This window comes from Ranitomeya variabilis, chromosome 2, assembly GCF_051348905.1.
Source record: "Ranitomeya variabilis isolate aRanVar5 chromosome 2, aRanVar5.hap1, whole genome shotgun sequence".
NCBI classification, from domain to species: Eukaryota; Metazoa; Chordata; class Amphibia; order Anura; family Dendrobatidae; genus Ranitomeya; species Ranitomeya variabilis.
In genome coordinates, this window is record NC_135233.1 from 740,440,515 (window position 1) to 740,465,171 (window position 24,657).

The following is a 24,657-nucleotide window of genomic DNA, read 5'->3' on the forward strand; positions in this document are numbered from 1 at the left end:
AGAGATCCTCTGCCATTGGGATCATAATAGAATGCCAGGCCAAAAGAAAATGTTTAATGCATCGCAGAAGCGGGATTAAAAAGAAGTTCTGAGTTTTTTTTTTGTTTTTTTTTTTGCTGCAGTTTGCCTAGCTTCTTCCATCCCCTTTTTCTCTGAGTGGCTGAAACTCTGCTGCAGATATGAATGTCCAGACTTTGACTTCTAGTGTGGATCAGCTTGCTGCTAGGGTGCAAAGCATTCAGGATTTTGTTATCCATAGCCCTATGTCTGAACCAAAAATACCTATTCCTGAGCCGTTTTTTGGAGATAGATCTAAATTCCTGAATTTTAGGAATAATTGTAAATTGTTTCTGTCTCTGAAACCTCGTTCCTCTGGTGATTCCGCTCAGCAAGTTAAGATTGTTATTTCCTTCTTGCGCGGCGACCCTCAGGATTGGGCCTTCTCTCTGGCGCCAGGAGATCCTGCATTGGTGAATGTTGATGCATTTTTTCTGGCACTTGGTTTGCTTTATGAGGAGCCTAATCTTGAAAATCAGGCTGAAAAAATGTTGCTGGTTATCTCTCAGGGTCAGGACGAAGCTGAGGTATATTGCCAAAAATTTCTGAAATGGTCCGTGCTTACTCAATGGAATGAGTGTGCACTGGCCGCAAATTTCAGAAATGGTCTTTCTGAAGCCATTAAAGATGTGATGGTGGGGTTTCCTATCCCTACAGGTCTAAATGATTCAATGGCTCTAGCCATTCAAATTGATCGACGTTTGCGGGAGCGCAAATCTGATAATCCTTTGGCGGTGCTGTCTGAACGGTCACCTGATTCTATGCAATGTGACAGAATTCTGACCAGAGCCGAGCGACAAAATCATAGACGTCAAAATGGGTTGTGTTTCTACTGTGGTGATTCAACACATGTTATCTCAGCATGCTCTAAACGTTTAAAGAAAAAAGTTAATCCTGTCGCCATTGGTACTTTTCAGCCTAAGTTTATTTTGTCTGTGACTTTAATTTGTTCATTATCTTCTTACTCAGTTATGGCTTTTGTGGATTCTGGTGCTGCTTTAAGTCTGATGGATTTGTCGTTTGCCAAGCGCTGCGGTTTTGTCCTGGAGCCTTTGGAAAATCCTATTCCTCTTAGAGGAATTGATTCTACGCCATTGGCAGAGAATAAACCTCAGTATTGGACGCAGGTGACCATGTGCATGACTCCTGTACATCAGGAGGTGATTCGTTTTTTGGTACTGCATAAAATGCATGATGTTGTCGTTTTGGGTCTGCCATGGTTACAGGCCCATAATCCAGTTTTAGATTGGAAAGCTATGACTGTGTCTAGTTGGGGGTGTCAGGGGATTCATGGCGATTCTCCATTGGTGTCTATTGCTTCTTCTACTCCTTCTGAGATCCCTGAGTTTTTGTCAGACTTTCAGGATGTATTTAATGAGGCCAGGTCCAGTGCCCTTCCTCCTCATAGGGACTGTGATTGTGCTATAGATTTGATTCCTGGTAGTAAGTTTCCTAAGGGACGACTCTTTAATTTATCTGTGCCAGAGCATGCCGCGATGCGGAGTTATATAAAGGAGTCTTTGGAGAAGGGACATATTCGCCCATCCTCGTCCCCTCTTGGTGCAGGATTCTTTTTTGTGGGCAAGAAAGACGGGTCTCTGAGACCTTGTATTGATTATCGTCTTCTGAATAAGATCACTGTTAAATTTCAGTATCCTTTGCCATTGTTGTCTGATTTGTTTGCTCGGATTAAGGGATCCAGTTGGTTCACCAAGATAGATCTTCGTGGTGCGTATAACCTTGTGCGCATAAAGCAGGGAGATGAATGGAAAACGGCATTTAATACGCCTGAGGGTCATTTTGAGTACCTGGTGATGCCTTTCGGATTATCTAATGCTCCTTCTGTGTTTCAGTCCTTCATGCATGACATCTTCCGGAAATATCTGGATAAATTTATGATTATTTATCTGGATGATATTTTGGTTTTTTCTGATGATTGGGAGTCCCATGTGATCCAGGTCAGGATGGTGTTTCAGGTTTTGCGGGAGAATGCTCTATTTGTGAAGGGCTCAAAATGTATCTTTGGGGTACAGAAGGTTTCTTTTTTGGGTTTTATTTTTTCCCCTTCTACTGTGGAGATGGACCCAGTTAAGGTCCGTGCCATTCATGACTGGACTCAGCCCACGTCTGTTAAGAGCCTGCAGAAGTTCTTGGGCTTTGCTAATTTTTACCGTCGTTTTATCGCTAATTTCTCCAGCGTGGTTAAACCTTTGACGGATATGACCAAGAAGGGTTCTGATGTTGCGAATTGGTCTCCTGCGGCCGTGGAGGCCTTTCGGGAGCTGAAGCGTCGGTTTACTTCAGCGCCAGTCTTGTGCCAGCCGGATGTCTCTCTTCCCTTCCAGGTTGAAGTTGATGCTTCTGAAATTGGTGCAGGGGCTGTTTTGTCGCAAAAAAGTTCTGATGGCTCCGTGATGAAGCCATGCGCCTTCTTTTCAAGGAAATTTTCGCCTGCTGAGCGGAACTACGATGTTGGTAATCAGGAGTTGTTGGCCATGAAGTGGGCATTTGAGGAGTGGCGACATTGGCTCAAGGGAGCTAGACATCGTGTGGTGGTCTTGACTGATCATAAAAATCTGATTTACCTCGAGTCTGCCAAGCGCCTGAATCCTAGACAGGCCCGTTGGTCGTTGTTTTTCTCCCGTTTTGACTTTGTGGTCTCGTACCTGCCTGGTTCGAAGAACGTGAAGGCTGATGCACTTTCTAGGAGTTTTGTGCCTGATTCTCCGGGAGTCTCTGAGCCGGCTGGTATTCTCAGAGAGGGAGTAATTTTGTCTGCCATTTCCCCAGATTTGTGACGAGGGCTGCAAAAATTTCAGGCTGATAGGCCTGATCGTTGTCCACCAGAGAGATTGTTTGTCCCTGATGGATGGACCAACAGAGTTATTTCTGAGGTTCATTCTTCGGTGTTGGTGGGACATCCTGGGATTTTCGGTACCAGAGATTTGGTGGCCAGGTCCTTTTGGTGGCCTTCCTTGTCGCGGGATGTGCGTTCTTTTGTGCAGTCCTGTGGGATTTGTGCTCGGGCTAAGCCTTGCTGTTCTCGTGCCAGCGGGTTGCTTTCGCCCTTGCCTATCCCAAAGAGGCCTTGGACGCACATTTCCATGGATTTCATTTCGGATCTTCCGGTGTCTCGGAAGATGTCTGTCATCTGGGTGGTGTGCGATCGTTTTTCTAAAATGGTCCATTTGGTGCCCTTGCCTAAGTTGCCTTCCTCCTCTGATTTGGTTCCTTTGTTCTTTCAGAATGTGGTTCGTTTGCATGGCATCCCTGAGAATATTGTATCTGACAGAGGATCCCAGTTTGTGTCCAGATTCTGGCGATCCTTTTGTGCTAAGATGGGTATTGATTTGTCTTTTTCGTCGGCTTTTCATCCTCAGACTAATGGCCAGACCGAGCAAACTAATCAGACGTTAGAGACTTATTTGAGATGTTTTGTTTCTGCTGATCAGGACGACTGGGTTACCTTTTTGCCACTGGCCGAGTTTGCCCTTAATAATCGGGCTAGTTCTGCCACCTTGGTTTCACCCTTTTTCTGCAACTCTGGTTTTCATCCTCGTTTCTCCTCGGGTCAGGTTGAACCTTCTGACTGTCCTGGGGTTCATTCTGTGGTGGATAGGTTGCAGCGGATTTGGAACCATGTGGTGGACAATTTGAAATTGTCACAAGACAAGGCCCAGCGGTTTGCCAACCGCCGCCGCGGTGTGGGTCCCCGACTTCGTGTTGGGGATTTGGTTTGGTTGTCTTCTCGGCATGTTCCTTTGAAAGTCTCCTCTCCTAAGTTCAAGCCTCGCTTTATCGGTCCTTATAAGATTTTGGAAATCCTTAACCCGGTGTCTTTTCGCTTGGACCTTCCAGCGTCTTTTGCTATTCATAATGTGTTCCATAGGTCCTTGTTGCGGCGGTACGTGGTGCCTATGGTTCCTGCTGTTGAGCCTCCTGCCCCGGTTTTGCTTGAGGGCGAGTTGGAGTACGTGGTGGAGAAGATTCTGGATTCTCGTATCTCTAGATGGAAACTCCAGTATTTAGTTAAGTGGAAAGGCTATGGTCAGGAGGATAATTCCTGGGTTGTCGCCTCTGATGTTCATGCGGCTGATTTGGTTCATGCCTTTCACGCTGCTCATCCTGGGGGTCTTGGTGAGGGTTCGGTGACCCCTCCTCAAGGGGGGGGGTACTGTTGTGAACTGTGTTTCTGGGCTCCCTCTGGTGGTCACTAACGGTATTGTGTTAGGTATGTCTTGTTGCAGGCCTGAGCTCCAGCTGTGTCATTAAGCAGCGGGTGTTTCCTATTTGAGTCTCCTCTGGACTCAGTCTCTTGCCTGGCATCGTTGTATCCAGACCTATTTGGTCTCCTCCGGATTCCTTTCAGTCTGCCTCATGCAAGAAAAGCTAAGTCTGTTTTGTACAATTTGGATCGTTTGCATTATTCAGTGTTTTTGTCCAGCTTGCTTTACATTTGATTTTTGACTCGCTGGAAGCTCTAGGGGGCTGATATTCTCCCTCCACACCGTCAGTCGATGTGGGGGTTCTTGAATGTTCAGCGTGGATGTTTTGTAGGGTTTTCTGCTAACCGCATAGTCCACTATCTATTTTCTGCTATCTAGACTATTGGGCCTCACTTTGCTGAATCTAGTTCATCTCTACGTTTGTGTTTTCCTCTTGCCTCACCGTTATTATTTGTTGGGGGCTTTCTATATCTTTGGGGTTCAATTTCTCTGGAGGCAAGCGAGGTCTTATTTTTTCCCTCTAGGGGTAGTCAGTTCTCCGGCTGGCTCGAGACGTCTAGAACCAACGTAGGCACTTCACCGGCTACTTTTAGTTGTTTGTGTCAGGATCAGGTATGCGGTTAGCCCAGTTTCCACCTCCCTAGAGCAGTATTTATATTTTTGGCTATCTTGCCGGAAAATCAGAGATCCTCTGCCATTGGGATCATAACAGTGGGCTGTGTTATATACTACATGGGCAGTGTTATATACTACATGGGCTGTGTTATATACTACGTGGCAGTGTTATATACTATGTGGGCTGTGTTATATACTATGTGGGCTGTGTTATATACTACATGGGCTGTTTTATATACTACGTGGGCTGTGTTATATACTATGTGGGCTGTGTTATATACTATGTGGCAGTGTTATATACTATGTGGCAGTGTTATATACTACGTGGGCTGTGTTATATACTAGGTGGGCTGTGTTATATACTGCGTGGCAGTGTTATATACTACGTGGGCTGTGTTATATACTACTTGGCTGTGTTATATACTACGTGGGCAGTGTTATATACTACGTGCCCAGTGCTATATACTACGTGGGCTGTGTTATATACTACGTGGCAGTGTTATATACTTCGTGGGCTGTGTTATATACTACGTGGGCTGTGTTATATACTATGTGGCAGTGTTATATACTACGTGGCAGTGTTATATACTACGTGGTGAGTGTTATATACTACGTGGGCAGTATTATATACTACGTGCGCAGTGTTATATACTACATGCGCAGTGTTATATACTGCATGGGTTGTGTTATATACTTCGTGGCAGTGTTATATACTACATGGCTGTGTTATATACTATGTGGCAGTGTTATATACTACGTGGGCTGTGTTATATAATATGTGGCAGTGTTATATACTACGTGGCAGTGTTATATAATACGTGGCAGTGTTATATACTATGTGGCAGTGTTATATACTACGTGCACAGTGTTATATACTACGTGTGCAGTGTTATATACTGCATGGGCTGTGTTATATACTACGTGGCAGTGTTATATACTACATGGCTGTGTTATATACTACGTGGGCTGTGTTATATACTATGTGGCAGTGTTATATACTACGTGGCAGTGTTATATACTACGTGGTGAGTGTTATACTACGTGGGCAGTGTTATATACTACGTGCGCAGTGTTATATACTACATGCGCAGTGTTATATACTGCATGGGTTGTGTTATATACTTCGTGGCAGTGTTATATACTACATGGCTGTGTTATATACTATGTGGCAGTGTTATATACTACGTGGGCTGTGTTATATACTATGTGGCAGTGTTATATACTACGTGGCAGTGTTATATACTACGTGGCGAGGTTTATATACTATGTGGGCAGTGTTATATACTACGTGCGCAGTGTTATATACTACATGCGCAGTGTTATATACTGCGTGGGCTGTGTTATATACTACATGGCTGTGCGATATACTACATGGCAGTGTTATATACTACGTGGGCAGTGTTATATACTACGTGGGCTGTGTTATATACTACGTGGGCAGTGTTATATACTACATGCACAGTGTTAGATAGTACATGGGCTGTGTTATATACTTTGTGGCAGTGTTATATACTACATGGGCAGTGTTATATACTACGTGGGCTGTGTTATATACTACGTGGCAGTGTTATATATTACGTGGCTGTTTTATGTACTACGTGGGCTATGTTTTATACTACATGGCAGTGTTATATACTACGTGGCAGTGTTATATACTATGGAGGCAGTGTTATATACTACGTGAGCTGTGTTATATACTATGTGCACAGTGTTATATACTACATGGCGAGTGTTATATACTACGTGGGCAGTGTTATATACTACATGCGCAGTGTTATATACTACATGCACAGTATTATATACTGCGTGTACTTTGTTATATACTACGTGGCAGTGTTATATACTACGTGGCTGTGTTATATACTACGTGGCAGTGTTATATACTACGTGCGCAGTGTTATATACTACATGGGCTCTGTTATATACTACGTGGCAGTGTTATATACTACATGTGCAGTGTTATATACTATATGGGCAGTGTTATATACTACGTGGCTGTGTTATATACTACGTGGGCTGTGTTATATACTACGTGGCAGTGTTATATACTACGTGGCAGTGTTATATACTATGTAGGCAGTGTTATGTACTACGTGGGCAGTGTTATATACTACGTGCACAGTGTTATATACTACATGGCGAGTGTTATATACTACGTGGGCAGTGTTATATACTACGTGCGCAGTGTTATATACTACATGCGCAGTGTTATATACTGCGTGGGCTGTGTTATATACTACGTGGGCTGTGTTATATACTACGTGGCTGTGTTATATACTACGTGGGCTGTGTTATGTACTACGTGGCTGTGTTATATGCTATGTGGCTCCTATATACTATATGGCTGTGCTAAATACTACGTGGCTGTAAGTGTTACGTGGCTTCTGCTATATGCTATGCGGCTGCTATATATATACATACATACATACATATTCTAGAATACCCGATGCGTTAGAATCGGGCCACCATCTAATATGTATATATCTAAGCAAAAGGGGCAGGTGGAAGAGATTAATTCATGACTGCAGGATCAGACTAAATAGGTCTTGTTTGTAGTCTGTAACTACGGAAACACATAGGCCTAATTACGATCTGTAATCACAAAACAGTAGTATATTTTTCAGCTGGAATATTTACAAGGTTGCCTAGTTTTTTTTTTATTTTAGAAGCACTAGGGCAATAAAAAATGGCACAAAACATACTCTTTAAATAGGTTTAGAAAGTGCTTGGGAATAATTAAACTCTATTTATCCTTGGTCACGATTGAATTTGCTAGCATTGTATCTAACTTTTTGGGACAGTCCTGGTAAATTAGGGACTGCTGGAAACCATTATAATATAGACACCAAATGTTGTAGTTATACACCATAAGAAAGCAGCCATACCTAATTTACAGTCAGTGGAATAAAAAACTCTTATCAATGTGCAGATTTTGATTCCTGCTAGATTTTTACTGCAGTTCCATTCTTTTCCTGTAAAAATCTAGATCATTGGTTCTCAACCCTTGGTACGTATTTGCAAAGGGGCAAATGTCATGTCTTTAGGGGCTCTAGTCATAATGAGCACAGTATATGATTATTGCTTTGGGGGTACTTTGATGCAATTAATTTGAAGTGGAATCTTAATTCCCAAAATAACTAATCAGAACTCAGCTTTCAATTCTTGAGCAATATTTCGGAAACTATTTCGTAGATTGAGTACTATGGGTGAGATTTTCTATAAGGCAGTTTTGATGACAAAAGCCCAAATATTATAAGAAACTGAACCCATTTTAATGTTCAGTTAGGTACATACATACATTTTCTAAAGCTTTACAGTGAAAATAAAATGGCAGAGTTGAACGGATTTTAAAAAATACTGTCTTTACTAAGTATGCGTTAGAATCAGGTGCAGACTGCCAAAGTCCAGCTATTATTATGATTTTCAGACAGATTATATGACTGCAGGAACAGTCTAATAGTTATCTTAAGTAAATATAATCTTTTATTTATGTTCATAGTAATGCTTCCATGTAAGTGCTGAGCAAATTGTCAAACCAAAAAATAGCATGCTTTATTACCAGATGACATATGCTGCCTACTTCAGCGGTACAGCTCCCAAGCAAGAGTTACTTATATACAGGTTCTGTGCCCTTTAGCCGCATTTGCTCCAATGAATTTGATACAAATTAGACTTTTCTTTACTCCCATATTGTTTTCATTAATAAAAGTATGTTTGATAGAAACTACACAAATAATGACAATAAAACCTGTATAAATAATCTCACCAAATAGATGATATGAAGCGCACATGTGCTCTCACATAATATGATTAATGGAGATTATTAAAGAAATCAGACAAAACAAATAATTAATTTATACAGTAAAATACTTTATTAATAATATTCAAAAATATATAGACAAAAAAGAAAATATGTGAGACATATAAAAGGACATATAAAGACAGAAACAGTTGGGTTGTATAGGGAAATTAACCCTCTTAGACCCCTGAATTAAGGGTCTACAGTATACACTGGAGATTTGATTAAATGTGCATATGCATATTACTATATATCTATATATAAGAGGCATCGTGATTACTCGCTAATCCCGCCCCCTGCACAGTAGCTCCGCCTCCCATACATCACCACACATAATCCTGCCCCCCACCCCATTATTACACACAATCCTGCCCCAACCACATTACCACACACAATCCCGCCTCCTACCACATCACCACACATAATCCCCCTACCACATCACCACACATAATCCCCCCACCACATCACCACACATAATCCCGCCCCCCACTCCATTATTACACACAATCCTGCCCCCCCACCACATTGCCACACACAATCCTGCCCCCACCACATTACCACACATAATCCCGCCCCCCACCACATTACCACACACAATCCCGCCTCCCACACATCACCACACATAATCCCACCCCCCCACCACATTACCACACATAATCCTGCCCCCCACCACATTACCACACATAATCCCGCCCGCCACCACATTACCACACATAATCCCACCCCCCACACCACATTACCACACACAATCCTGCCCCCACATTACCACACAATCCCGCCCCCACCACATTACCACACATAATCCTGCCCCCAACACATTACCACACACAATCCTGCCCCACCACATTACCACACACAATCCCGCCCCCACCACATTACCACACACAATTCCGCCCCCCCACCACATTACCACACACAATCCTGCCCCCACCACATTATCACACACAATCCGCCCCCCACCACATTACCACACACAATCCCGCCCCCCACCACATTACTACACATAAGCCCGCCCCCCCACCACATTACCACACCTAATCCTGCCCCCCACCACATTACCACACATAATCCTGCCCCCCCACCACATTACCACACATAATCCTGCCCCCACCACATTACCACACATAATCTCGCCCCCCACCACATTACCACACACAATCCCACCCCCACCACATTACAACACATAATCCCGCCCCCCATCATATTACCAAACATAATCCCCCCACATTACCACACGAGGCTCCGTCCTCACACATTACCACACGAGGCTGTGTCCCCACACATTACCACACGAGGCTCTGTCCCCACACATTACCACACAAGACTCCATCCCCACACATTACCACATGAGGCTCCGTCCCCACACACTACCACACGAGGCTGCGTCCCCCCACATTACCACACGAGGCTCCATCCCCACACATTACCACACGAGGCTCCATCCCCACACATTACCACACGAGGCTCCGTCCCCACACATTACCACACGAGGCTCCATCCCCACACATTACCACATGAGGCTGCATCCCCACACATTGCCACACGAGGCTCCATCCCCATACATTACCACACGAGGCTCCGTCCCCACACATTACCACACGAGGCTCCGTCCCCACACATTACCACATGAGGCTGCGTCCCCACACGAGGCTCTGTCCCCACACATTACCACACGAGGCTCCATCCCCACACGAGGCTCTGTCCCCACACATTACCACATGAGGCTCCGTCTCCACACATTACCACACGAGGTTCTATCCCCACACATTACCACATGAATCCAGTTTGCTCTTGATTTTACACTGTGAATAAAATGTATTAGTATTATTCTGATTTCTAATTATTATTATTGTTATTAACTTTATTTTAAGTTAATTTACCACCTGCGTAAGCGCTATTGAATGTTGTCATTATTTACTTTAGTTTAATCACTAGCAGCATTAATTAGATAGCAATGAGCATGCCGAGCGTTAGCTGGCTGGAAACAGCTAGTGTACACAGAAAAGTGTGTATGGAAAATCAAAGCTTAATAGCTAGTTAGATGGTCCTCCATCCATTTTATCATAGAAAAAGTAGTAAGCCGTAGATGCAGGACTTGTCAAATAAATAACATACAGATGCAATCAGCCAACAGGAAAACCCTCTCATTGTGTTAAATCCTAAAATTACCACCGTCTATAGGGATTAATGACCTAGTTAAGAAAAGGAGGTTGTGAGCCCCATTGGGGACAGCGATGATAATGTGTACAAAACTGTAAAGCGCTGCGGAATATGTTAGCGCTATATAAAAATAAAGATTATTATTATTAATATTGCCCAAGTTTATTGTAATACACACATGTGGCATAGGAAACAAACCCAACGTTTTGGCCTACTTCAGCCTTGTTCACGGTTATCTAAATAAAGCACAAAAAAGACTCTAAGTCTCACAAAATATTAAACAAATACGATAAAGAAAATGTACATATGATAAAAAAAGGACAGTAAATAATAAGATAACAAAATGCCATGAAAATATGTAATGGAGGATATCCAATGTACAAGTGAACAAGAACTGTAAAGCAAGAAAGTATACTGTGTGTGAATACTTATGAATATATGACCAAAAGGTCCATATACATACAGGCATAATAACGGTGAGTATCTCTACATGCTCATAGACATCCTGTGATGTATCCAAATAAATGTCAGTGACATAATATATGGTAGTCCCAATAGTTCAAGGAGCTCTATATAGTAGCAGTGAGGTAGATAATAAAATAAGGCCATGCGGGTCTCAGGTATCAATGAAAAGAAAAACGAAATGGAAATTGCAGGAGGTTATCATGGATGCTCCCACCAAGAAGAGGCAGCCAGAGTGTACATATATATATGGCATAGAAAAAAGAAAACCTGTATGTGTTAAGAGTTACAGAAAAAAAAAGAATTATGGAAATCAGGAAATGCCTTATTCGAGGAAGGCAAGGAAAAGTGAAATCTGCAAATATATGAAGCAAAAGATCAAAAGACATACTGAGGTGAGTCAAAGAAAAAACCAAGAGAAAGGCAACAGAAAATGACCTATGTCACTAGGAATTCAGGAGCCTGTAGCCAGCGGTGCGCACACGTGTGTGTCAGACCGTGCAAGTGTCTGTTAAAATAATGTTCAGAAAATGTTGCCAACATTTACCAGGAGAAAATATATTTATTTATGAGCTTTCCCACATAGGGAGCAGTGCGAGGAGTGACTACAGCAGTATTGACTACACTGTGAGTAGCAGCTGTAAGCACATAGCATTTTGATTGACAGCTCTTTTTTCACAGATGTGCTGCACCGCCAGCTGTCAATCAAAGCATCAGGGAGTGCTTACAGCTGCAGCTGACTGTGTGCTGAGCATTGCTGTGAGCAGTGACTGTACTAGCCACTCCATGCACACCTCTATGAGTGAAAGTCGACGGCTCCCAGAAAGAAAAAAGTTCATTTTCTGCCAATATCCACACTTTCAGTAAGGTGTCCAGTCAGCATTGTAATGCTATTTACCTGCTTATTAACCCTTTATCTGCAGGTAAATTTTCTGAGGTGACAGGTTCCCTTTAAGACAGGTGCTTGCTCTTCCTCTCCCCACCTTTATCGATAGTGATTGATAGTTTCCATGTAAATATAAGTCATCAAGCACCACTGAGTGAGATAGGAAGAGCCTGGGGAGCAGTGGTAGAGTGCAGGGGTGAACATACCGCCGATGCAACTGGTACAGCTGCACCGGGGCCCCAGAGGTGGAGGGGCCCCTGCAGGATGGCTAATAATGAGGGCAATTTGGCCTGTTTCTCCAGCCCCGATGCTCCGGGGGCCATGGTCAGATTGCCCTCATGTGCGACAGGCAGTGAGTGATCCCTGCAGCACCACTGCCTACAGGAGAAAATGGCAGCAGAGCAGAGCGCCAGGGATCCGTCCTCTGCGTCCTGCCCGCACTTCCTGTCTGATACAGTGTGTGTGCCTGTGTCAGAGAGAGGAAACTGCCAGCGACAATGATGCTGTAGCTGCAGGGGAATGTGCAGCGAGTGTTTTTTTTTAACAATACATTGGGGGATATAGGGGAGGACAATGATGGGGTGGTGGAGAGAGCAATGATGGAGGTGGTGGAGAGGGCAATGATGTAGGTGGTGGTGGAGAACAATGATGGGGTGGTGGGAGAGAGCAATGATGGGGTGGTGGGGACAGCAATGATTAGGTGGTGAGGGAGAGCAATGATTGGGTGGTGGGGGATAGCAATGATTAGGTGGTGAGGGACAGCAATGATGGGGTGGTGGGGGAGAGCAATGATTGGGTGGTGGTGGAGAGGGCAATGATGGAGGTGGAGGAGAGGGCAATGATGGAGGTGGTGGAAATGGTAATTATAGAGGTGATGGAGGACAATGATAGAGGTGGTGGAGAGGACAATCATGTATGTACTGAGAGGGCAATGATGGAGCCAGGGGAGAGGGCAATGATGAAGGTGGTGGAGAGGGCAATGATGGGGGTGATGGGGAAAGAAATGATAGAGGTGGTGGAGAGGGCAGTGATGGAGCTGGAGGAGAGGGCAATGATGGAGGTGGTGGAGAGTGCAATGATAGGGGTGATGGAGAGGAAAATGATGGAGGTGGTGGAAATGGTAAAGATGGAGGTGGTGGACAGAACAATGATGGGGTGGTGGGGCAGACAATAATGGAGGCGGTGGAGAGGACAATGATGAGGTGGTGGAGAACAATGAAAGAGGTGCTTGAAAGGGCAATGATGGAGCCGGGGAAGAGCGCAGTGATGGAGTGGTGGAGAGGGCAATGATAGGGGTGGTGGAGAAAGATATGATAGAGGTGGTGGAGAGGGCAATGTTGGAGATGGGGGAGAGTGCAATGATGGTGTGGTGGAGAGTGCAATGATAGAGGTGGTAGAGAGGAAACTGATGGAGATGGAGGAAAGGATAAAGATGAGGTGGTGGGGGAAAACAATGATAGGGGTGGTGGAGAGAGAAATGATGGAGGTGGTGGAGAGGGCAATGAAGGGGTGGTAGAGAGGGCAATTGTGGAGACAGCAATTATGGAGGTGGAGGAGAACAATGATGGAGGTGGTGGAGAGGGCAGTGATGGAGCCGGGGGAGAGGGCAATGAGGGAGGTGGTGGAGAGGGCAATGATGGGGGTTGTGGAGAGGGCAATTATGGGGTGGTGGAGAAAGAAATTATAGAGGTGGTGGAGAGGGCAATGATGGAGTCGGGGGAGAGGGCAATGATGGACGTGGTGGAGAGGGCAATGATAGGGGTGGTGGAGAGGAAAATGATGGAGGTGGTGAAAAGGGTAAAGATGGAGGTGGTGGGGGAGAACAATGATTGGGGTGGTGGAGAGGGCAATGATGGAGTGGTGGAGAGGGCAATGATGGAGGTAGGTGGTGAACAATGATGGAGGTGGGGGAGAGGTCAATGATGGAAGTGGGGGAGAGGGCAATGAGGGAGGCGGGGCAGAGGGCAATGATGGGATGTGGGGGAGGTCAATGAGGAATGTGGGGGATTGAGATGGGAGTAAGGGAGCCTTACAATGGACTTATGAACAGGTGTGAGAGGGAACTACATTGGATATGGATGTAAAATGAATACCTGTTCTTTTCTTCTCCCACCACCAAATTCATTATGATGATATCAAGTACTTATAATAAATGGGGGAGGCGCAGGACTGGGAATAAGGCTATGTGCACACGTTCAGGATTTGTAGGAGAAAATTCTGCTGCATGTCCTAATGTGTTGGCAGGAAGAATGGCAGGAAGAATGCTACGTATAATACATTTTTTGGGCCACACTTTTGCCAAGCTTTTGTTGTGTAGTTTCCCCCACTCAGTAATATGGGTGAAATACACTGCAAGAATTGACATTATGCAGATTTTAATCTGCTGCAAATCTGCAAGGAAAATGTATTCAATGTGTGCATGAAACTTCAGTGATCTCATTCACTTTGCTTTTACTGTAAAACCTTGCAAGTTTTCCATATGCACCTAGCCCTACAGTTACTTGAGGAGAGTCACAGACTGAATAATTTATATTATTGGAAGGCAGGGATTATAGTTAATGGGGGTCACAGTGCTGCTTATCACTTTATATTTTCAATGGTGGGGTACATATCTGTAGTCAGGGGGAGACACATTTGTGTTTACAATGTATGTAACCTTGCTATTTTCAGGGCTGCGATGATCATCGTGACAAGATGAGTCGTGGCTGAGAGAAGTCGCTATGAAAGTCTAACCAGTTGGAGAAGAAACAGCAGAAAACGGCTCTAATTAGATGAAATGTCAGCGGTAAGTTCCTGGATAGATATTTTCTGTACCTGTTCTGAGTAATAATGTTATCAGTAAAATCCCTTATTCTACATTCTCGCATTAACGTGATATGTCCGTGTGCGAGCAGAATGAGATCCATGAGGGTCAGAGAATATCCTGGTCTTATTTTGATCTTGAGAATCAGGATAGGACATGCTTAATACATGTGTAAAAGCGTGCAACACACCGATACTGCACACAGATACAGGAATGGAGCCTTATTATGTATAGTACAGTCTCTTAGTATATAGAGTATGCACATATTTTGTATAGCACACTCCCTTAGTATATAGTGTACTCAGTTACATAGTTTCTGTTTTTATTATGTATAACACTGTCCCTTATTATAGACCATCCTCTCTAGTTATATATGGTGCGGTCCCTTATTATATAGCTTCCTCTGCTGTTATGTACAGCACTGTCTCTTACATAGTGTATTCTTGTTATTTTTGTTATTCACAGCACCCTCTTTTATTACATAGTCCTCTCTCTTGTTAGCATATAAAATGACTTCTGATGGGGCAGCATCTCACCAGACAACCAGTCCATCTGCTCATCCATTAGAAAATAAGCTTTCCCATGCTCCATCAACCATCATTACATTATATATCTAACAAGAGAGGACGGAATGTAATAAAGATAGGGCTCTATATAATCCGATACGTAAGGGACGATTCTGTACATAACAAGAGAGGGCACTGTGTAATAAGGGACCGCAATATACATAATAAAGCAGACTTTATAAGATATATAGATGTATGTGTATGTTTGGATATATATATATATATATATATATATATATATACACAGTATATATATATATATATATATATATATATATATATATATATATGTACCTTTGTTGCCATAAAAAGAGGGGGGGCCCCAGACACATTTTTTGCGCTGGGGCCCCAAGCTGTCAGTGTCGACCCCTATGGGAGCACTAATCTTATATACACATTGGATTCCTACCTATAGGTGGACTGCATCGCCATACTCACTGTCTAGTTTAAGGTTCATGGGGTTTATGAACATTAACAGACAGCTTGCTTTTATAGGCAAGTTTTTGGATGGTCAGAGATATCATTATCTCCTATTAGATATATTGCAAAGTTTCATATAGCTAAATGTTCTTCTGAATTATTAACAAATAACTGTGGGATGTCTATGAGAAGTATTGTAAGTGTTAATTTACCAGCTAAGCTGTAAGGATCATAGAATCAGAGAATGTTATAGTTGGAAGGGACCTCCAGGGTCATCGTGTCCAACCCCCTGCTCAATGCAGGATGAGTAAGCCTTGAGCATCTCAAACGCTCAGTCTTCGACAGGAGCTCTATCAATCAGCAAAGTGATTCAAACTTCTCAGAGAAGTATACAACTGGTCTTTAAAGTAGGTAAATGGATATCTCCTCTGTGCAAAATCATTGCCTGAACCCTTTTCCGAGCTATCAATTTCTTCACATGCTGCTGTATAACAAAAACATGTTCTGTGGCATGCATTGTACACTATAGGTATTGTATAGGTTATAACAGATAATAATACACATATAAGGATGCCTAATATTACTAGAGTCTTTATAACCATGGTAGAGAACAAAAAGTAAGTGATTTTAAATTTCACAAACATAATATCTTTGGCTAAGAGGGAGAAAGTGAACAATTATACAAGTTCATGTTTTCTTTATGAACCATTGAGTGACACTTCCCAGAATTATAGACTTTGTTTAGACTATTCTTTCAACCACAACATTTTCTCATGTTTTTTCATCAGATAAATGCATATGAAATAAATTTCTGAACAGAACAAGAGCCAAACCATAGAGACATGGATCTGCAGTAAGATGGTAGTAGTAGAAAGAGAATGCTTTAACTCCTACAAGAAATGAGTAATAGTTATGTCAGTCTTGAATTAATTTACTTACCGAGCACCAAATTTGGCACCTGAAAATAAGGATTGCTCATAAAATACCCTGGGGGGATTGTTAAAAAAATGTGTCAGTCAGTTCATTTGGATAATATTTACCTTGAATTGATTTTTCTTTAGTGTTGGTCGTTTGGCTCAACAGCATTAAGATTTTCAGAGGCCTAAAGCAAATCTGGACGCTGATCCAGACCACGGGCGGCATGAATCAGAGGCTAACTCCTGCATACTAAGCATTAATGTTTTGTTCTGCAGTATTTCAGAGAAAACCCCAGTTGAATGGGATGAGGTGACCAGTCCCAGCTGACTTCTCCCCTGTTGCTCAGCTAGACTTTTCATATTTTCTACACCTGGTGTGTGTTGTCCATCAATTTTTTGTTTGGTCGGTTTATGCAGACATCATGTGGGGAGACCTTTCAGTCTTGATGGGTGGTTATGGACGGTTGGGACGTGCCTCTAGTCAACACGTCCCAAATTCTACTTTCTGCTTTGTTTTTCTCTGAAACATGACAACATCTAAGGGCAAAACATAGATTTTTCATGAATCAGCTGAGAAGTTCCCTGATTGCCAACAACTTTCATTTCCAGCATCCTAGACAGTCTCAGACAGTCATATTTCAAAGTTCATCAAATATTATCCATAGATAGAATGGCTGGCACTTCATACCATAATACACATGCAAACTTGGACACTACTGGTTTGGCATCCTTTTATTTGTTTTTTTTTGCACTGGATCGTACTGCATATATTTCATTCCTCATTGCAGCTGATTACATGTCCTGCATCAGCGCCGATCACATGAGCAATGCTCCGGCTTCTATACCCCTCATGTCGCCTCCATGGCTTCAGATAGTGCGCATGCGCTAACATTGCAGCCCCGTACACTTCCGGGAGCGCTCCACTTCCAGACCATATGCGTTCTAGTGTGCGTTCCAGGGAGAACATCATCAGAAGTTATATACATCACAGTGGCACAAGGAGCTCACTTGCTCTTCATCCTAAACATTGTCTCCTGTTCACATAGGCCAGTAACAACACCAATTTTTTTTTATTGGAGTTTGCTATTAAATGCTGCCCACTTTTTTTGATAGAACTCCTAAGCAGAAAACTATGATTAAATTGAAACAACCTGTATGAGACACAACCAAGCAGAAATGTGAAAAAATGTTGAAAAAAGTAACTGAAAGTACATTACAAACGCTGATAACAGGTTAAGCATATTTTCTAAGGTGTAAGCTATACAGGCATCATTTTTTTCTTTTGTCACACTAATGTCCCTGTAACAAACTTCCAACCTGTAACCACATGTGACTTTGTGTTAGCAAAAAAAACAAAAAAAAACCCTGGGTGTTTTCTCCTTGCTTTTCTTTCTGTTCTATTGGAAGTAACAAAAAGTTACATGTAACTAAGTTTCTCTGCAGTGAAAAAAAAGTATAATATGATACGAGAAGCATTAAAGATGAAATGTGGCGACAAGGTTTGCTCCATCATAGGCCATGAGTGAAAGGGTTAAGAGCTAAAATTACAAAGATACTATATTCACTCTTGAACAAAGTGAACAATGTTTCAAAAACATGAAGGTCACTGCTACATGCATACTTTCGACATGCCAGACCATAGCCAAGGGGCACAGACCCACATGATATGAACCGCAGACGACAGTTAAACCTCAGTTACAGGTATGCAGCCAGATCGGAGGCAGACAAGGAAAACAGGTGTGTCAAGTTCAGGAGAGTCCTCGAAGAGAAAGGGTACTCATCACATTTCTGCCAGAGGGACGTAGCTTTCTCTTAACAACTTGTCACACAATATACAGCGAACTGTCATTTGGGTTGATTTGTTTCACCTCATGTCTCTTGAGTGAAATGTATTCCCTTTGAAGTTGAACCTCACTTTTCTAAATGTCTAAAAAGGGAAAACATTGAACAATGAACATACTATAAACATACAGATGTCAATATGGTGTCACCAGTCATCATTGTTCAGCTTTTCCTGCAACCTAAAGGTCCCCTTTTTCAACAGAAATAAAAGAGCTTAAGGGATTTGTCCCCTACTTGAACGACCCTTTTTTAAAAGACCAAGTACGCTGAGTAAAATAAAAAAGCTCATACTCACATCCCACACTGGCACCGTTTCAGCATTGTCGGCGCTGGGTCGCCCGGTGCTATTGCTATGTCATTTGAACACTGCAGAGAGGATGTTACTTAGGGGAATCTGGCATTTAAGAAGGGATTGGGCAAGTAGTAGACAACTCGTTTAATAATGTACTATGTTTTATTTCTATATGTTATTTTTTTATATTTTACATTCTAAGAACATGCTAGGACTTGTTTATACATTGGCTTTTTGAAACTTTTTATCTACCCGTTTTTGCAGAGGTTTTTTTACATGAAAAAAGCAGAGGTTTACAGTACCAGTAAAATCTATTAAACATACTGTAGATCAGTCAAGTCCTGAGACCGGCAACCATTAGTCAAAAGATTATGCAGCAACACTGATCGGTGTAGAGATCCATGGCCTTTCTATTGTGCCCAAACACCACTGTGCACATGCTCATGCAGGTACTGAGCAGTTCCTCACATTTGAGCAATATTTGGGGACTGATCTACAGTGACTTAAGGGGCTCAATGATCAATAAAAAAAAGTATAAAAGCTTAGTTAGTTTAAAAGATCTCTTTGTTTAATCAATCAATAAAGAAGACTAAGAAAACGTCTTTAAATGCTTCCTAATTAATGACAATTATGTTCATCATGGGCAGCAGGCCATATCATGAACAGCATTCTTATGCAGATAATGCGGGCACCGGTACTGTGTCAGTGCGATCAGGCCCAGAACAGCAGCTGACCCATTCTAACAGATCATTAGAGAATTAACAAAGAAATATATTGAGGGGAACCCCCATTTAATAGCGGTACAGGGATTCCTTGTTACATTATCATGTACTCATACCATCATATGCTTTAGTATCTTTAATCATGGTTATTATATCATATTTCATTTTCTTTTGAACAATGTTTGTGCATTTGTGTTGAAATGTTTACATTTCAATAAAAAAAAATATTAAAAAGGGGAAAAATACAGTAAAGATTCATTATCCCCATTTCAAAATAACGCAAAACAAATCTTGGACTCCACATTTTGCCCAAAATTGGAGGATTGCTTTCTATATATACAAAATCTTATGTTCTTTATATAGATTTATAGTTTTAGGAAGTCCAACAGAAAGTGAATCTTACAAAATGTTTTCTTGGACCTTGTGGACAGTTGGAGTGCAATTTTAAAGATCATACTTTTATGAATTGTTTATTCAATTTAAAGAGCGAACAGGTTTTAATTTTCAAATTTGACTTCATGTTTATATATTTTGTCCAAGTGTTTTCACTTATCGGTTTTCACAAGTACCGTGGTCATATATTTTTTATTGATGTTTATACAGAGCACAATTTAATGTCATAAAAGGCTTAACTATTTTTTAGATGTATGAGTTATAGAAATCTTGTAGTTCAGTGCTTTTTTTTACCATTATTCCAAACTGCTAATATCAGAGGCCTATGGTGAGCCTTTTTATGACCCATAAGGACTGGGAAAGATGTATTGATATTTGAATTGATTTGTATCTAACGTACCTTGTGTCCAAAATAGAAAAAGAAACATACAGCACTCAGTAAAAATGTCTTCCTTTATTAAAAAAAAAGTACTAAATCCATTGGAGATCATATGGATCAGCGGGTTAAGAAGACAGGGACATTTCACCTTCAGATACACTTCCTCTGGCCCTAATTACTGACATCAAAGTGCTGTCTTATGACCTGCATCCTTGTCAGCTGTAATACGAATGCTTGCGCCCCTTCATGGTCCTTTCCCTCCCTACATGCAGGGACACCAACATACTCACCACCCTGGCTTCGCTGTGACCTCCCTGGCCCGTCTCCTGCTTCCTGTGCATACCAGACAGCCTTCCTGATGACGCACCTAGTGTGCGCACACTCCCCTGTTTTTACAGGGGCAGCAAGTGCACCTTTAAAATGTCCCCAGCCAATAGATGGGAAGCATCTAGCATAAAAGGCACCCTCCCCAGTTGGGAGATGCCTGAGCAACCCCTGTAATTCTCCTACATCTCTTGTGTGTAACTCTATGTTGCCAGGTCCCTTGTCCTAATTTAATGAAGGTAGTTCATTATCCTGAACCTGTTCCCATATTTCTGTATAGTGTGTACGTTTTCCTGAAGCCACAGTGGTGGTGCCTGAACTCTGAAGCTGCACTGGCAGTACCTGAACCCTGAAGCTGCACCAGCTGTACCCAAACCTGTAACCATTCCTGCGGTACTTGAACCTGTACTAGTGGTTACCCTGGCAAGTGTTCCGGAGTCCGTACTGTCAGAGCCTGTTCCAGTATTCTAATCCAGCCCTGTCTGTGACTCTGTGTCAGTATCCATTCTGCCTGAGGATCCAGAACCTGTGCAGTCTGAACAGAGTCCGTATTCTGTTCTGCCAGTTACTCTGAGCCTAGTCTGACATCCTGACCCCTGGGGTCAGCAGCTCCAGTACCAGGAACTGCCTAGGTGTGGTACCTGGTGACTAGCTGCAGCTCAAGCTTCACTCCACCATCAGGAGCTCCAGTGAAAACCAAATAGCTGCTTAGCTATGCCTGGCCTTGTAGCACTGTGAGTCCACGATCCACATGCGCAACCCGCGTGCGTGACAATAGAATATTCATTAATCTCTCAGTGTTCTTCTTTTTAATTATCTTAGAGGTTAATGAAAATTCTATTAGGCTGACAAGGATGTGGTTCACAAGACAATGCTCCAACATCAGTAATTAGGACCAGAGGAACCTTATCTGAAAGCAAAACAGCCCTCTCTAAACCCCATATTCTCTCCTATGCATATTTTTGAATAAAGGAAGAAACTTTTTTCCAGATCGGTGAGTGACATATCTTTCTTTGTCTATTTTGGATTGTTGCTCTCGTCCAGTTATTTAACTGAGCATCACCTCTACCATTTACTCTTAAGCCCTAACTTACTGTGATACCACATAATACCTAAATTAGCAGTGCCGAATGCTATTTTCTTTTTTATCTTGTACTGGTTTTCAGTGCCTGTAAGGGAGACTTGGCAGTGAATATAAGGCCTCTTTCATACTTCCGTCGGTGCGGGTCTGTCGTAATGCGTCGGGCCGACATACCGACGGACGTTGTGAAAGTTTTGCACGATGTGGGCAGCGGATGCAGTTTTTCGACGCATCCGCTGCCCATTCTGCAGTCCGGGGAGGAGAGGACAGAGTTTCGGCCGCACATGCGTGGTCGAAAATGGCGGACGCGACGGACAAAAAAACGTTACATTTAACTTTTTTTGTCCCGAAGGTCCACCAAAACACGATGGATCCGTCGCATGACAGACACGACGTGTGGCCATCCGTCGCGATCCGTCACTAATACTAGTCAATGGGCAAAAAATGCATCCTGCGAGCACATTTGCAGGATCCGTTTTTTGCCCAAAACGACGGATTGCGACGGATGCCAAAAAACGGAAGTGTGAAAGAGGCCTAAGTGAAGGCCTTTTCCTCTTATCATCATCTAACTTGTTTTTTATGACAACTATGTTGATATACTGTCAGCTTATTCCTGTGTGAAAGACTGTTCTTTGTAGTAAGCTATGATAGAGATGAGAAAGAAACAGAAATAGGCTTTACCTACTCAGCTGGAATTAAGAGCAGTAGGCTGGTGCCTGTTATTATTTTTTCCAGCAATATTAATTGATCTTATTTATTTACATAAAAAGTCCCAGAAAAAGTTAAAGGTGATGCGAGCTGAAGAGTGAAGAGCAAGCTTTTGCGGGTGAAAGCTGAAGAAACCACCAGTGTCTGGTTTAGTCAGACAGTATTTGCCTATTATTACAAAACTCAGCATTCAGCACAATCATTTAGTACTCAAACATTGTGGGAGAATGATCAGTTTTACTTGAGACATACAGCAACCATAATCTGCAGCATAACAATGTGGATAACTAAAATGATCAAACCAGAGAAATCATATAACATAGTTTAGAACACAATGCCATCTGCTGTATGCTAAAGATAATCCCTCTACAGCATAAGCCTATAGTTGTTGCAAGGGCCGACACTAATAGCTTGGGGCCCCTGTGCAAAAAATGTGTCTGGGCCCCCCTCCCTGCCCAGTATGCTGCTTTTCATGAGGGCAATCTGACAATGGGAACCATGGAGCCTCGGGCTCCAAGAAACAAGCCAGATAACCCTCATTATTACTGCCCTACATAGCAATCACAGGGCCCCCGTAGCAAAATTTCTATTTGGGTCCTATTTATATTTTTTCACTGTATGTGTTACTATTCGGTTCTACTGGTTCCAGCGCAGTCATACCTGCAGTCAGGTGACAACTAGTGTCAGCTATGTGAGTGAGTAGAACACTGCAGATGCGGCTGATGCTCTAGTTGGCACATGCCAGCAAGTGTGCAAAGCGCATCCTCATGGTTACGTGTTAACTGCTGGAACCGGTAGAGGCCAGCAATCTATATAATATATTACATTATATGTCTGGCATCTGTATCATCTGGTATCTGCTCTATTCATTGTCTATGGAGCTGATGGAAATAGCCGAGCAAAGCGCTCAACATCTCTATAATGAACTAGCTGAAGAGCCCGGCGTTGCCTGGGCATAGTAAATATCTGTGGTTAGCTATAGCACCTCACTTCTCTTATTTTCCCATCACGCCTCTCATTTTCCCCCTCACATCTCTCATTTTCTCCCTTACATCTCTTATTTTCCCCGTCACTCCTCTCATTCCCCCCTAACACTTGTCATTTCGACCTCACATCTGTCATTTTCCGATCAATCCACTATTTTCCCTCACTCCTCTCATTTTGCACTCACACCTTTTCATTTTCACCTCACACCTCATTTTCCCCTCAGTATATACATGTTTGTCATCTCCATTATATATAGTATACACCTGTATGTCATCTCCAGTATATAGTATATACCTGTATGTCATCTCCCCTGTAAATAGTATATACCTGCTGTATGTCATCTCCTCCTGTATATTGTATATTGGAATAACCTCATGACCCAGTATCAGCACGGGTTTACTAGGGACCGTTCATGTCAGACTAATTTGATCAGCTTCTATGAAGAGGTAAGTTCCGGACTGGACCAAGGGAACCCAGTAGATGTAGTGTATATGGACTTTTCAAAAGCTTTTGATACGGTGCCACACAAAAGGTTGATACATAAAATGAGAATAATGGGGATAGGGGAAAATATGTGCAAGTGGGTTGAGAGCTGGCTCAGGGATAGGAAACAAAGGGTGGTTATTAATGGAGCACACTCGGACTGGGTCGCGGTTAGCAGTGGGGTACCACAGGGGTCAGTATTGGGCCCTCTTCTTTTTAACATATATATTAATGACCTTGTAGGGGGCATTCAGAGTAGAATTTCAATATTTGCAGATGACACTAAACTCTGCAGGGCAATCAATACAGGGGAGGACAATTTTATATTACAGGATGGTTTATGTAAACTAGAAGCTTGGGCTGATAAATGGCAAATGAGCTTTAATGGGGATAAATGTAAGGTCATGCACTTGGGTAGAAGTAATAAGATGTATAACTATGTGCTTAATTCTAAAACTCTGGGCAAAACTGTCAATGAAAAAGACCTGGGTGTATGGGTGGATGACAAACTCATATTCAGTGGCCAGTGCAGGCA